We start from the raw sequence: 15737 nt of genomic DNA on the forward strand, positions 1-15737 counted from the left end.
TGTGTTCATCATTAATTTTAATAAAGAAAACACTGAAACCCTATACAAAAACAATAAACGAAATAACAACCGTGAAGCTAATGCGAACTGCGCTGAAACAAGCAATCAACATAGACAATCACCCACAAACAAACAGTGCAACCCAGGCTACCTAAGTATGATTCTCAATCAGAGACAACTAATGACACCTGCCTCTGATTGAGAACCATACTAGGCCGAAACATAGAAATCCCCAAATCATAGAAAAACAAACATAGACTGCCCACCCCAACTCACGCCCTGACCATACTAAATAATGACAAAACAAAGGAAATAAAGGTCAGAACGTGACACTGATAATGTTATGGAGTAATGTAGCAGTGTTTGCAGCATGTTTTCATTGAGGTACAGAAATCAAGAGTAGGAACTATCGTTGTTTAGTAAACACTATTTTAGTACACCCATCTTTTCAGAGCAGAGCAAACAAAGAATGTGATCCTGAACCTGAACAGATTATTTTCACATTGTGTTCAAAAAAGCTTTCAGTTGGAATTTGTAGACGTTTACATTCATTGTTTGGAGACATCCCTGCAGACAGTGAAGAAAATTGTGATCCGTAAAGTGTGTCTTAGAGTCTTATTCAGAAAGTAATGTCTGTAGGGCTCCAAATGAGCTGTCTGGTGTTTGGTTTCAACCCACGACATACCAACCTGACCCTGCTGAGAGACGGCCAGCTAAAAGCAGAACAGGAGATGACAGGTGGGCAGCTGCCACCCAATGGAGACTGAGTGTACTAGCTGAGGAAGAGACTGGAGGTCATTACAGAGGAACTGAGAGAGAGACACAACTACACCTGCACTGTCTCCCATCTCAGTCTGGACAACAAGCTGGATGTCAGCTGGGAGCCTGATCCAGACAGAGACAGTCAGCTTACTCTCCCTTTCAGCTCCAGTGGTGATTAGGCTGTTCTGTGTTTACATTTGCGTCAGGAGGAGACGTGCTGCTGGCTCAGGGACATCACCACAGTAAATGAACTAATGTCAGGAGGAGACGTGCTGCTGGCTCAGGGACATCACCACAGTAAATGAACTAATGTCAGGAGGAGACGTGCTGCTGGCTCAGGGACATCACCACAGTAAATGAACTAATGTCAGGAGGAGACGTGCTGCTGGCTCAGGGACATCACCACAGTAAATGAACTAATGTCAGGAGGAGACGTGCTGCTGGCTCAGGGACATCACCACAGTAAATGAACTAATGTCAGGAGGAGACGTGCTGCTGGCTCAGGGACATCACCACAGTAAATGAACTAATGTCAGGAGGAGACGTGCTGCTGGCTCAGGGACATCACCACAGTAAATGAACTAATGTCAGGAGGAGACGTGCTGCTGGCTCAGGGACATCACCACAGTAAATGAACTAATGTCAGGAGGAGACGTGCTGCTGGCTCAGGGACAAAACCACAGTAAATGAACTAATGTCAGGAGGAGACGTGCTGCTGGCTCAGGGACAAAACCACAACTCTCCAACATTGTTGAAGTGCAAATCAGCCTATTAGAAAATGTTAATACATAATATATTTATTGAGTGAGAGGTGTGTGTGTTGCAGTGGAGGCGGGTGACTTGAAAACTTGAGGAGGATGGGAGACCCACGGTATAGGCGTGGAATGCACGGAGAAGACAAAGTGTGTTTTAAAAATTGTCAAAGACTAACTATTTTAACCTAAAGCATTTAATAAGGACATTTATAGTACAATATTATGGGGAATGGGAATGAGAGAGCTACTTACACCATGTTGGAAAGAGATCACAGCAATGATTGAATGAGGGTATGAGGCATGAGTTGAGGTGTTCAGAGGCTTGACCAGTGTAGGACAGGATTTGACAGGGGAGAAAAAAACTACATGACAACACACTACACAGTTAGACAAAAGAGCTAAGAATGAGTTAATCCAAGCAAGGAGTAAAATCATTGATTAGTAATAATGTGATCGTGTGTGTGATTGACTCTACATACAGTAATGAGAGAAAATTGATAGAGGTACTCACAGAACTTGGAGGGGAAACATTCAATGTGCCAGTGGATGAGAGGGCACATGAAACATGGCTTCAGTTCATGTCAGGAGAAAGTTGACAAAGGTCGTGGAGTGGAGTAGTCATCCCCTCTTAATCAGGGAACAGGAGGGGACTTAGCTGTAAATACAACAATAGCAGATACATTCCATTACAGCTGCTCCATCGTAGGTTTGGACAACGAGTTTCTCTATGAACTTAAACTCAGACATCTCAAAATGCATAAAGTCAAACACAGACTGCGCATCTCGCCCACTTGACACGTTAAAGTATCCCAAGAAATGTTCCTGAATAAAGCCCTGATCAACCACATACCTGACGATAACTAATAACTGTGATCAGACTGGTGGCTCCTGTCACGAGTCCAACCGAAGGTGGCTCCCCTTCCCCGGCCTACTAGCTGCCACTGATTTCTTTCCTCCCCCTCCTTATGTGTTTATTGGTATCACCTGTTTTAGTTGGTTGTAATTAGTTGGGCTTTATTAGTCAGCCGGCCCACCCGTTTCTTTGTGTGGGATTGATTATTGTAACCCTGGTGTTTGTTACAGACGAACGTGTTGGTTTATGTTCGTGTATAGTGCTGGACTGTTTCGTTCCTGTGTCTGGGGCATTTTGTTTTGAGCACCCAGTGTTATACCGTGTGTGCATTAAAGGAGCACTATATTGAACTCTCTGTTTTCCTGCGCCTGACTTCCCACTCATGACACCCAGTACCTTACAGCTCCATAGGTTCCAGAGTGGTGGGGCAATTTTTAACAGATGACCAGACTGAAAAATCGTCTAGTTTTCATTATTATGTGTAGCCTAGGCTGCTGCAACATTTATGCCATGAGTTTTTGCTTGTGTCTGTCCAGAGTGATTATGTGCTATCATCTTTGCTAAATAAATACCGGAGGAAAGTGGAAAGCCTACCTGAGCGCACATCAACCTCTCATTAATCTAACTTTTAAAGGATGATGCGATGGAAGCTATTAAATCATTCAGAATTGTTTTCGACATCCCAGAAAAGACAGTCGAAAGTTTGATATGTTCAGCAAGGAAAGCATTGTAACGTGTAATTACCTCTGCAAGCTCCTTGTAGTTGCCCTTGTTAACAGAACTTTCCCTCCCGTCGTGTCCCCTAAAATCAAATTCTTGCACGATCAATGTTTTTCAGGTCACTGTACCCACCATCTTGATGAAAGGCTCCCTGTTTTTTTATTTTTTTATTTTACCCCTTTTTTCTCCCCAATTTCGTGGTATCCAATTGTTGTAGTAGCTACTATCTTGTCTCATCACTACAACTCCCGTACGGGCTTGGGAGAGACGAAGGTTGAAAGTCATGCGTCCTCCGATACACAACCCAACCAGCCGTACTGCTTCTTAACACAGCGTGCATCCAACCTGGAAGCCAGCCGCACCAATGTGTTAGTGGGTACACCGTGCACCTGGCAACCTTGGTTAATTGTGCGTCGCCCCACGCCCCACGGAGGCCACGAAAGGCTCCCTGTTAACCAGCTATACGTTTGATACCAGTTGGTATTGAATGCCCTCACCTTTTTCATCCTTCTTCATGAAACTAAGGCAGAGGTCGACCATCGCTTTTAATTTCCACCTTTTCCGTGTACCCCAGAGAACGAAAGGGGTTCTTCAACAAAAAGTCCATAACATTTTCGGCAGGTTTGGCCATTCTACCATTCTGGCGGAGAAAACTGCACACTCATGTTGGTAGCTAGCTGGCTACTGAAGTTACCAAGGCATTTTTTTATAAATTGGACTAACTGGACTTAAAATGAATGTTCTAAAACCAAAAAAAACTATTTATATAATACCTCCACTGTCTCCTGTAATTTGAAAAAATGAATTTGAATTTAATAATATCCCAAAAATGCTCAACTATCACTCTTCACTCATAACCTCTATCCAACAATGTCACCAAGCCTCTCAACACATAGTAAACGATAACAATACAAATCACTGGGTTCATTCTCGGATCCTAATTCTATGATTAAATGGACAACATGTCAGTTCATACGGCAAAAGCTTTGATTGGTTGGAGGAGATCCTCCGGAAGCGTTCATAATTACCATGTATGTCCATGGAAGGGGGTGAGGACTACGAGCCTCCTAGGTTTTGTATTGAAGTCAATGTAGCCAGAGGAAGCTATCTGTCTTCCGGCTACACCATGGTTCTCCCCCAGTCAGTGCTGTTGAAGTTACTGTAGACATTCATTGCAAAACAGTGTATTTTTTTTACCTTTATTTAACTAGGCAAGTCAGTTAAGAACAGATTCTTATTTTCAATGACAGCCTAGGAACAGTGGGTTAACTGCCTTGTTCAGGGGCAGAATGACAGGTGTTTACATTGTCAGCTCAGGGATTTGATCTTGCAACCTTTCGGTTACTAGTCCAACACTCTACCCACTAGCCTACGGTATAGTTTTATTTAAAAAGCATAACTTTTTTAATGTTTCACTATTAAATTTTTTTTTTTTAATTCCCTGAGGTGGATGGTCCTTCCCTTCTTCCTCTGGGGAGCCTACACTGGTGTAAGTGAGCTCACAGCTAGAGGTGTGTGGGTGTGTGCGACACACACACACACACACACATGCATGTACACACGAAGACATACACACAAAGAAAAACACAAACGCAAACAGACATTTTTATTTTTTGATTATCACATTATTTCAAATGATTTAGTGTATTTGCTTCATTTCTCTAATCACTATTACTATTACTACTATTGTTGTTGATGATGTCATTATATATCTCACTTTGCTTTAGCAACAGTGCTAATAGCTCTGAATCTGACTGTACTGTATGTGTGTGTGTGTGTGTGTGTGTGTGTGTGTGTGTGTGTGTGTGTGTGTGTGTGTGTGTGTGTGTGTGTGTGTGTGTGTGTGTGTGTGTGTGTGTGTGTGTGTGTGTGTGTGTGTGTGTGTGTGTGTGTGTCTGTGTGTGTGTCTGTGTGTGTGTCTGTGTGATGTGTGTGTGCTGCGTGTGTGTGCTGAGTGTATGTGTGTTCAGTGTGAGTTAATGACTGTAATGAGGATTTTAGGGCACGTTTTAGTTCATCCCCCAGGTGGCCAAGACAATAGAACATGATGCAGCTGCAGGAGACCAGGATAGGTGATCACAGGGAGAAGAGAGAAAAAGATCTACTTCAATTGCTTTGGCAATGTTAACATGTGTTTCCCATGCCAATAAAGCCCTTTGAATTGAATTGAATTGAATAGAGGAAGAGAGAGAGAGAGAAAGGAAGACAGGGAGAGAGAGAAGGTGCAGGGAGACGGAGAGGGGTTTGGAGAGGGGGGGAGAAAGAGAGGACGAGAGATAGAGATGAAGGGAAGAACGGGAGAGAGATGAGAGCAGGGGAGGAGGGGAGGATAGAGAGAACAAGTTGTTCATCAGGACAGCAGGTGGGAGTGAAGATAATTACACCTTTTCTGAGAGAACAATCTGAGGAATGAAACATTTAGAACTAGAGGGCACTAGTAATGGTATCGTGCACACACACGCACACACACACACACACAACAATGGTGTTGTCAACGTCACTCTTCTCTATGATTATGGTAGGCTGTACCTGGACTGGTGGTTTTGATGGTGATGATAATTACACTGTTAGGACATGGTGGGCAGAGAGCATGCTGTCATTGTCTCTAGAATTTAGGCTAGAGACATAATGCTATCTACTCTGATTGCATTATGTTAAATTTTAGATTATAGGTCTCTAAATTACATAAGCTCACTTAAAATCACTGAGGATGGTTTGGATAAATGTTCAGTATCTTTCAAAATTCCTTCACTTGATGGGAACTTTTTACATGTTTATACGTTTGAAGGAGTTAGAAATTCACTGAGAAGAATACTGAATAATTGAGTGGTATGAAAACGGGACAGAAACAGGACATGGCTGGTCTTTGATAGCTGCTTTGTTTACTCTTCAGAGTGTCATTGACTGAGCGTGAAGCCCAACTCTGCTGCTACACTCATTCACTTCCCCTCAAGGATTTAAAAGCACTTGATTCATGTACTCCATCTACAGTCTCTAGACCAATCCAATGCTTTAAATTCTTAAGGGGGAGGGAATGACTTCAGGGAGAAGAGGGGAGAATCCGTTTCTACTTCGTGGTGGCCGTTAGTAAACCCAGAGAACTCCGGATCCCAGCAGCTCTCAGATCCTTATCAGTCTATCAGCCAATCAGCCGGCTGGTTCCTGCTTCCTAATCACAGCAGATGTGAGAAGTGAATTATCCCTCTGCTCTGATCTCCATCTGATAACACTGCAGTTCCTTCTCTTCAGGGCACAACTCAACTCAGCTGAACCGCTACTGTTGAACATTTACTGTTTACTGTTTACAGTACTGCAAAGTCTGCTCCTCTCATCTCTGGATCCGAACAGCCCAGTTAAAGAGGAGGAAAGGGAGATCAGACCATCTGTGACCACATAGTCAATTGGTTATTACGAGGCATAATAGGAGCCAGTTGGGACAGTGTTGTGGTGCTGCAGAGGAATGTAGAAACAAAGAAAGATAGGATCTCTGTGGGTAGGCCTATACAACTGAACACAATGAGAGGCCAGAGGAGATAGTTTACCAGTAAGAGGCTACATTTAGACAGGCCCAATTCTGATATGTGATATGAAAATATCTGATGTGATTGGTCAAAAGACCAATTAATAGAATAAAGATCTGAATTGTGCTGCCTATGTAAATGCAGACTAAGAGGCAGTGACAGAGCCTCCAGGGAAAGGGTGCCAGTTACCCCTACGACTACAGACTACCTTTGAAACACTGACCTGCTCAGAGGGCCACCAGTCAAAGCAGGCCTAATTTAAACTTAATGTGTGAAAGACCATTCTTTAATTGATTATTGCCATTGACCCCCCCCCCCCCCCCCCCCCCAATACAGAGATAGATGATTAGAGATATCCGGTAGGTGTTGCCGTGGTGATTGACCATCCATAGAGGAGGATTTGTAAAACACTGGAGAAACATTAACCTTACTACTGATGTCAGCCAGTGTTCTCTTTCAACTAGGTAAGAAAAAGAAGAGAGAAGAAAGTGTAGCACCAGAGGGTGAACTTGCAGCAAAACAGCAGAGGGAGGGAAAGGGGGATTTAGCAGGCTCTTAAAAGGGAACTTCAATCAAGCGGAGATATGGGTTAGAATTAAGGCCTTATCAATTGCATAGGCATATTAATAAAGACCTGGGATAGTGACCTCTAATGTGAGGGATGCAGGAGGGGGGAAAACGATGTGTTAATCTTCTCAGCAGCACTTAGATAAATGTCAAGAGTGTCTATCACCTCAATTAACCAGGCTGAGAGGCTGCCGGCTAACTGCTGCCAGGCTAACTGCTGCCAGGCTAACTGCAGTCAGGCTAACTGCTGTCAGGCTAACTGCTGCCAGGCTAACTGCTGTCAGGCTAACTGCTGTCAGGCTAACTGCTGTCAGGACTGGGGATGGAGGTGGGGTTGTGTGTGTGTGTGTGTCCGTGAGTGTGTGTGTGATGCTTGTCTACTGAATGCTCTCCATCATTGCGCCACACACACACACACACAGCCCCAGCTTCTCGTCGGCAGCCGCAGCAGATTACCAGTCAGGCAGGTCAGCCACAGCAGGAGAAACACATTGCTGTCTTATGGCTTTAATACTCATCTATCTCCCTCTCCCCTCGCCTTCCCCCCGTTCCGCATATTCTCTCTCTACCGCTGTCTCTTTCCCTTTCTACCTCTCTCCCTCTCTGTGTCTCGTTCCTTCCCTCCTCGCTCTCTCTCTTTGCCTTTAATCAGAGACCAAAACAGATTGTGGTGTTACATAACCAGTCACCTGTCATCATTGTGGTCTATACCCCATGCTCCTGCAGCAGTACTAATACCAATCATTATGAGTGTTCCTCAACCTCTCCAGTATAATAACAGTAGTCGTCAAAGCAAGGCGCTACAGCTGCAGCTTTATACCAGTCTGTAAGCTCAGAGAGCCTGGCACCACAAAGTAACCTCTGACTGAATCCAACGTGACTCGGATCAAATCTCACCAGAGGCAGCAGTGTTTTTTGTTATTCTAACAATGAAATAATGCATAGTCAAGAGCCTTGTTTGACCTGTTTGGTCAATTCAGTTGACCTGTTTGGTCAAGTTCTCATCTGCACTTCTCAGCTACGGGTCACAATACCTAGCTGCAGATGTCCCATTGATGTCCAGTACAATCAACAGCATCCGGTGGGGGTTCTCTTAAAATACCAGGTGGGGGTTCTCTTAAAATACCACCGTATTCTACACTACTAGTATTACGGGAGGAATGATGAGAATGGGTTTTTAAGGACCAGATGGTTACAATCCAGGCTGTGTTAACTAAACTAGACTCTCAGTGATTAAGTGGGATGATATGTTGCCTCTCTGAACTAAATAACTATCGCTCCGTAGCACTCACTTCTGTCATCATGAAGTGCTTTGAGAGACTAGTCAAGGATCATATCACCTCTACCTTACCTGACACCCCTAGACCCACTTCAGTTTGCTTACCGCCTGTCACACCCTGACCACATGCTTTGTATGTTTCTATGTTTTGGTTGGTCAGGGTGTGATCTGAGTGGGCATTCTATGTTGTGTGTCTAGTTTGTCTGTTTCTGTGTTTGGCCTGATATGGTTCTCAATCAGAGGCAGGTGTTAGTCATTGTCTCTGATTGGGAACCATATTTAGGTAGCCTGTTTGGTGTTGGGTTTTGTGGGTGATTGTTCCTGTCTTTGTGTTGGTTGCACCAGATAGGGCTGTTTCGGTTTTTCACGTTTCTTATTTTGTATTATACATTGTTCAAGTTATCATCTTTATTAAAGATGTATAAAAATAACCACGCTGCGTTTGGTCCGCCTCTCCTTCCCAGGAAGAATTCCGTTGTCACGCCCTGGTCTAAGTATTTTGTGTTTTTCTTCATGTATTGGGTCAGGCCAGGGTGTGGCATGGAGTTTTTGTATTGTGGTGTGTTTTGTCTTTGTTTTGGTGTGTATGTATTTGGGATTGTAGCTAGTGGGGTTATCTAGCAAAGTCTATGGCTGTCTGGCGTGGTTCTCAATTAGAGGCAGGTGCTTATCGTTCTCTGATTGGGAACCATATTTAGGCAGCCATCTTCTTTGAGTTTGTTGTGGGTGATTGTCCTTAGTGTTGTTGTTCCTATTTATTTACACAAGTATCGGCTGTTTCGGTTTTCGTTACGTTCTTTGTTTTGTAGTGTATTGTATTGATTCGTGTTACGTTTGTTTGATTAAACATGGATCGCAATCTACACGCTGCGTTTTGGTCCGACTCTCCTTCACCACACCTAGAAAACCGTTACATCCGTGACACCGCCCCACAGACAATGCCATCGCACTGCACACTGCCCTATTCCATCTGGACAAGAGGAATAGTGGAGACTTAAATTTCCCTCACTAACTTTAAACATCAGCTATCTGACCAGCTAACCGATCGCTGCAGCTGTACATAGTCCATCTGGAAATAGCCCACCCAATCTACCAACCTCATTACCATAGTGTTTTTATTTACTTTGCTGCTCTTTTGCACACCAGTATCACTACTTACACACCATCTGCTCATCTATCACTCCAGTGTTAATCTGCTAAATTGTAATTACTTCGCTACTATGACCTATTTATTGCCTTACCACCTCATGCCATTTGCACACACTGTATATAGACTTTCATTTTTTTCTATTGTGTAATTCACTGTACGCTTGTTTATTCCATGTGTAACTGTTTCTGTCGCACTGCTATGCTTTATCTTGGCCAGGTCGCAGTTGTAAATGAGAACTTGTTCTCAACTATCGTACCTGGTTAAATAAAGGTCAAATAACAAATAATTAAAAAAATATACCTATGTAAAAATGCTGTTAATTGACAATGCCTCAGCATTCAACACCATAGTACCCTCCAAGCTCATCATTAAGCTCGGGGCACTGTGCAACTGCGTCCTGGACTTCCTGACGGGCTGCCCCCAGGTGGTGAAGGTAGGAAACAACATCTCCACTTCACTGATTATCAACACTGGGTTCCCACATGTGTGCGTGCTCAGTCCCCTCTTGTACTCCGTGTTCACCCATGACTGTGTGGCCGTGCATGCCTCCAACTCAATCAAGTTTGCAGATGACACAACAGTAGTAGGCCTGATTAGCAACAATGACGAGATAGCATACAGGGAGGAGGTGAGGGCCCTGCGTGTGTTGCCGGGAAAATAACCTCTCACCCAACATCAATAAAACAAAGGAGCTGATCGTGGTCTTCAGGAAACAGCAGAGGGAGCACCCCCCTATCCACATCGATGGGACAGTAGTGGGGAAGGTGGAAGTCTTCAATCTTTCCTCTTACTTCCATTCCTTTACTTTAGATTTGTGTATTGTTGTGAAATTGTTAGATATTACTTGTTAGACACACCCGCAAAAACATCTGCTTAACACGTGTGACCAATAAAATGTGATTTGATGTTAGAGGGTATCATTAGTGAGTTAATTAAAGCAGTAGCCAGGGTCTGTCTGTCTCTGTGACATGACTGTCTGCCAGCTTCAGGACAGATCCTGACAGAGGCATGACTCTCTCTCACTCCCTCTCGCTCTCTCTTTCTGATACACGGTTCACATGTGCGACACATTAGTCTCTTTTTCTCCTCATTAGGGTGCGTTACAGCACACACATCCACACACCACACATATGCACACAGATGGCAGGCCCCCTGAATGGTACCAACTTCGTCCTGTGTGGTCGAGCGTCTAGACAAAAGCATGGCCTGATGGTGGCATTTACAGTGGTGTAAAGTACATATGTAAGTAAAAATACTTAAAAGTACTACCGAAGTAATTTTGGAGTATCTGTACGTACCTATTTATATTTTTGACAACTTTTACTTCACTACATTCCTAAAGAAAATAATGCACTTTTTACATTTCGAATGCTTAGCAGGACAGAAATGTTCCAATTCACACACTCATCAAGAGAACATCCCTGGTCATCCCTACTGACTCAGATCTGGCGGACTCACTACAAATGCTTCATTTGTGCCATCTGGTTTGCTTAATATAAGGAATGTTAAATTATTAATAATTTTACTTTTCATACTTAAGTATATTTAACTCAAGTAGTGGACTTTTACTCAAGTATTTTACTGGGTGACTTTCACTTAAGTCATTTTCTTAATTTTAAGGTATCTCTACTTTTACTCAAGTATGACAATTGGGTACTTTTCCCACCACTGTACAGAAGGGGTAAAAACTTAAAGTAGAGATACCTTAAGAGAAAGTAGAGATACCTTAAGAGAAAATGACTTAAGTACGTGAAAGTCTCCCAGTGCAGGGAGAAGAATTGGAGAAGCCGTTGAATGTGGTTCTACACAACCCTGCCAAGCTCATACCACACATTATAAACACGGGAAAATGGAAGGGCATTGTCATATTTCTAGCATTGCGCAGCACTTACTGCACTGTCTAATATTCATGTGAGCATATTCTCAGTGTTACACAATGTGTACCCACTGCCCAGTTCAAATTGCTTGGAGGAACCCAATTTCTTTGCCTTTGTAGCAAGCACAAAATACATGAATATAATCCACAGGCGGAGTGGAGAGGTCCGTAACTGGCCTCGTTTTTGGGGAGGCTGTGTCTGAAATGGAACCCTATTCCCTATATAGTGCACTACATCTGACCAGAGTCCCATGTGCCCTTAATGGAGAAGTTCGCTGTCTGCCACCCAAGCCACAGACCGGCTCAAACATAACCATGGAGACAAGGCTATACTCATGGCTTCAGTGGGATCCCAGCAAACATGTCCACATTGGCACAATGTGGGCCCAATGCGGGCTAAAATATTGGATCCATGAAGGCTACCCACATTAGGCCGATGCGCCTTTGTGCATCAGCTTCATATTGGCCCTAAGGCAAGGGGCCCCAAGGGTAGCCCTCACTTCCCCTGAAATAAGCCCACCCATATATATATATATATATATATAGTTGAAGTCGGAAGTTTACATACACCTTAGCCAAATAAGTTGGGTGAATGTTGGCCCATTCCTCCTGACAGAGCTAATGTAACTGAGTCAGGTTTGTAGGCCTCCTTGCTTGCACACGCTTTTTCAGTTCTGCCCACAAATTTTCTATAGGATTGATGTCAGGGCTTTGTGATGGCCACTCCAATACCTTGACTTTGTTGCCATTTTGCCATAACTTTGGAAGTATGCTTGAGGTCAATGTTCATTTGGAAGACCCATTTGCGACCAAGCTTTAACTTCCTGACTGATGTCTTGAGATGCTGCTTCAATATATCAACATAATTTTCCTCCCTCATCATGCCATCTAATTTGTGAAGTGCACCAGTCCCTCCTGCAGAAGAGCACCCCCACAACATGATGCTGCCACCCCCGTGCTTGACGGTTGGGGTGGTGATCTTTTTCTCTCCCTTTTTCCTCCAATCATAACGATGGTCATTATGGCCAAACAGTTTTATTTATGTTTCATCAGACCAGAGGACATTTCTCCAAAAAGTACAATCTTTGTCCCCCCCATGTGCAGTTGCAAAACGTAGTCTGTCTTTTTTATGGCATTTTGGAGCAGTGCCTCTTCCTTGCTGAGCGGCCTTTCAGGTTATGTCAATATAGGACTCGATTTGCTGTGGATATAGTTACTTTTGTACCTGTTTCCTCCAGCATCTTCACAAGGTCCTTTGCTGTTGTTCTGTGATTGATTTGCACTTTTCGCTCCTGCCTGAGCGGTATGACGGCTGCATGGTCCCATGATGTTTATACTTGCATACTACTGTCTGTACAGATTAACGTGGTGCCTTCAGGCAATTGGAAATTGTTCCCAAGGATGAACCAGACTTGTGGAAGTCTACATTTGTTTTACTGAGATTTTGGCTGATTTCTTTTGATTTTCCCATGATGTCAAGCAAAGAGGTAGGCCTTGAAATACATCCACAGGTACACCTCCAATTGGCTCAAATTATGTCAATTAGCCTTTCAGAAGCTTCTAAAGCCATGACATAATTTTCTAGAATTTTCCAAGCTGTTTAAAGGCACAGTCAACTTAGCGTATGTAAACTTCTGACATACTGGAATTGTGATACAGTGAATTATAATTTAAATAAATAGTCTGTAAACAATTGTTGGAAAAATTACTTGTGTCATGCACCGACTTGCCAAAACTATAGTTTGTTAACAAGAAATTTGTGGAGTGGTTGAAAAACGTGTTTTAATTACTCCAACCTAAGTGTATGTAAACTTCCGACTTCAACTGTACATATAATGAATAAAAATGTAAATGCAGCGTGCAACAATTTTTGTAATTTTACAGTTCATATAAGGAAATCAGTCAATTGAAATACATGTATTAGGCCCTAATCTATGGATTTCACACGACTGAGCATGGGCATAGGCTCACCCATTTGGGAGCAAGGCCCAGCCAAACAGAATTAGTATTTCCCCCAAAAAGGGCTTTATTACAGACATAAATACTCCTCAGTTTCATCAGCTGTCCGAGTGGCTGGTCTCAGACGATCCTGTAGGTGAAGAAACCGGATGTGGAGGTCCTGGGGTGGCATGGTTAAATGGTTGTGGATGTACTGACAAATTCTCTAAAATGACGTTGGAGGCAGTTTATGTTGTAGAACTGAACATTAAATTCTCTCAACAGCTCTGGTTGACCGTCCTGCATTCAGCATGCCAATTGCACTCTACCTCCAAACTTCTGTGTCTTGTGACAAAACCACACATTTTAAAGTGGCCTTTTATTGTCCCCAGCACAAGGTGCAGCTGTGTACTGATCATGCTGTTTAATCAGCTTCTTAATATGCCACACCTGTCAGGTGGAGGAATTCTCTTGGCAAATGAGAAATGCTCGCTAACAGGGATGTAACCAAATTTGTACACAACATTTGAGAGAAATAAGCTTTTTGTGCGTATGGAAGATTTCTGGGATTTCTGAAACATGGGACCAACACTTTACAAGTTGCGTTAATATTTTTGTTCAGTGTAGAACAGAAAGACTTCTCGACAGAATGCCCTGCCTGGTTGGGCTGAGGAGACAGTGGATTGCTACCTGGTTGGGCTGAGGAGACAGTGGATTGTTGCCTGGTTGGGCTGAGGAGACAGTGGATTGCTGCCTGGTTGGGCTGAGGAGACAGTGGATTGCTGCCTGGTTGGGCTGAGGAGACAGTGGATTACTGCCTGGTTGGGATGAGGAGACAGTGGATTTCTGCCTGGTTGGGCTGAGGAGACAGTGGATTTCTGCCTGGTTGGGCTGAGGAGAATGGATTGCTGCCTGGTTGGGCTGAGGAGACAGTGAATTGCTGCCTGGTTGGGCTGAGGAGACAGTGGATTGTTGCCTGGTTGGGCTGAGGAGACAGTGGATTTCTGCCTGGTTGGGCTGAGGAGACAGTGGATTACTGCCTGGTTGGGCTGAGGAGACAGTGGATTACTGCCTGGTTGGGATGAGGAGACAGTGGATTTCTGCCTGGTTGGGCTGAGGAGACAGTGGATTTCTGCCTGGTTGGGCTGAGGAGACAATGGATTGCTGCCTGGTTGGGCTGAGGAGACAGTGGATTGCTGCCTGGTTGGGCTGAGGAGACAGTGGATTGCTGCCTGGTTGGGCTGAGGAGACAGTGGATTGCTGCTGGTTGGGCTGAGGAGACAGTGGATTGCTGCCTGGTTGGGCTGAGGAGACAGTGGATTGCTGCCTGTTTGGGCTGAGGAGACAGTGGATTGCGCAGTGAGAGGGAACAGTAAATAAGCATTTCAACGTCATGGGCTCCCACAGGGAACAGACGTCTATTCCATGTTGGTTAACCGTAATTTAATTGATTCAACCATTAATTCAACGTTGAGTCAACCAGTGTGTGCCCAGTGGGTTTAGTCTGTGGTATTTTATGGAATAGACACCAGCTGGAATGCGGCTTTAACCAATCAGCATCCAGGATTATACACACCCACATAAATAAATAAGCGCATGTAGAATATCATATAAGTATTTTTACAGACTTCATCATTGGCAGTGTACAACATCATTTTGTTTTTACACGACACAATAGAACACTTAAACTGGAACGACACTCTCAGTAACAGTTGCACAAATATAACTTGAGCCCTGAAAAAATATGATTCCAACATAATTGGCTTTAAAGTTCCGAACCCTCATTGGTTTGATTGATGTCAATAATTGTATCGTGTATTCTTTTTTAACTTAACAACATGAATTGGGGTATTTGCAAACCTCTTGCCCACATATTCAAATGAGCCCCTGCCTCTACATTATGAAGTAGCTGGGCTTAGTGTGGGCTAGCCTGCATTGGGCTGATGTGAGGTTGGTGTAGGCTAGCTTGTGTTAAGCTTGTTGTGGGCTAGCCCCTGCCCATCTTGCCAACCAAATACCCATATGGGGCCAATGGGGATGTCTGCTGGACAGTGTCTAGTCTGCCTTTTATATTCAGAATGGATGTTTTTAACAAGAGTAGACATCCTGATTGGGGGCATTGCTGCTTTCTGACTGTTCCTTTATCCCTCCCGTTCTGCACGCTCTTAACCAGCACTCAGAAAACATCAGGCACCTGACAGCGCCTTTATTCAATTAATCTACTGCTAAATGAAATGCCATCAATACCTCTAAATTGCAGAAGCTGTATAAAATGTCAATCACTGTCCTTGAGGACTTGATGTGGATGGCCATTTT

General features: G+C 43.7%; 1 long non-coding RNA gene across 2 annotated transcripts; it reads right to left on the minus strand.

The window, feature by feature from the left end:
• Positions 1 to 249: 249 nt before the first annotated feature.
• On the minus strand, positions 250 to 2476 carry LOC116356637 (uncharacterized). Of its 2 annotated transcripts, none has more exons than XR_004205064.1 (4): positions 2368 to 2476; positions 2029 to 2172; positions 1770 to 1838; positions 250 to 1422 (listed from the first exon to the last, which is right to left on the minus strand). It is a non-coding gene; the product is annotated as an uncharacterized LOC116356637 (long non-coding RNA). The 2 variants fall into 2 exon arrangements; XR_004205063.1 differs by having other exon boundaries at positions 250 to 1477.
• Between the last annotated feature and the right edge of the window lie 13261 nt (positions 2477 to 15737).

This window comes from Oncorhynchus kisutch, linkage group LG2 (genome assembly GCF_002021735.2).
Source record: "Oncorhynchus kisutch isolate 150728-3 linkage group LG2, Okis_V2, whole genome shotgun sequence".
Lineage (NCBI taxonomy): Eukaryota > Metazoa > Chordata > Actinopteri > Salmoniformes > Salmonidae > Oncorhynchus > Oncorhynchus kisutch.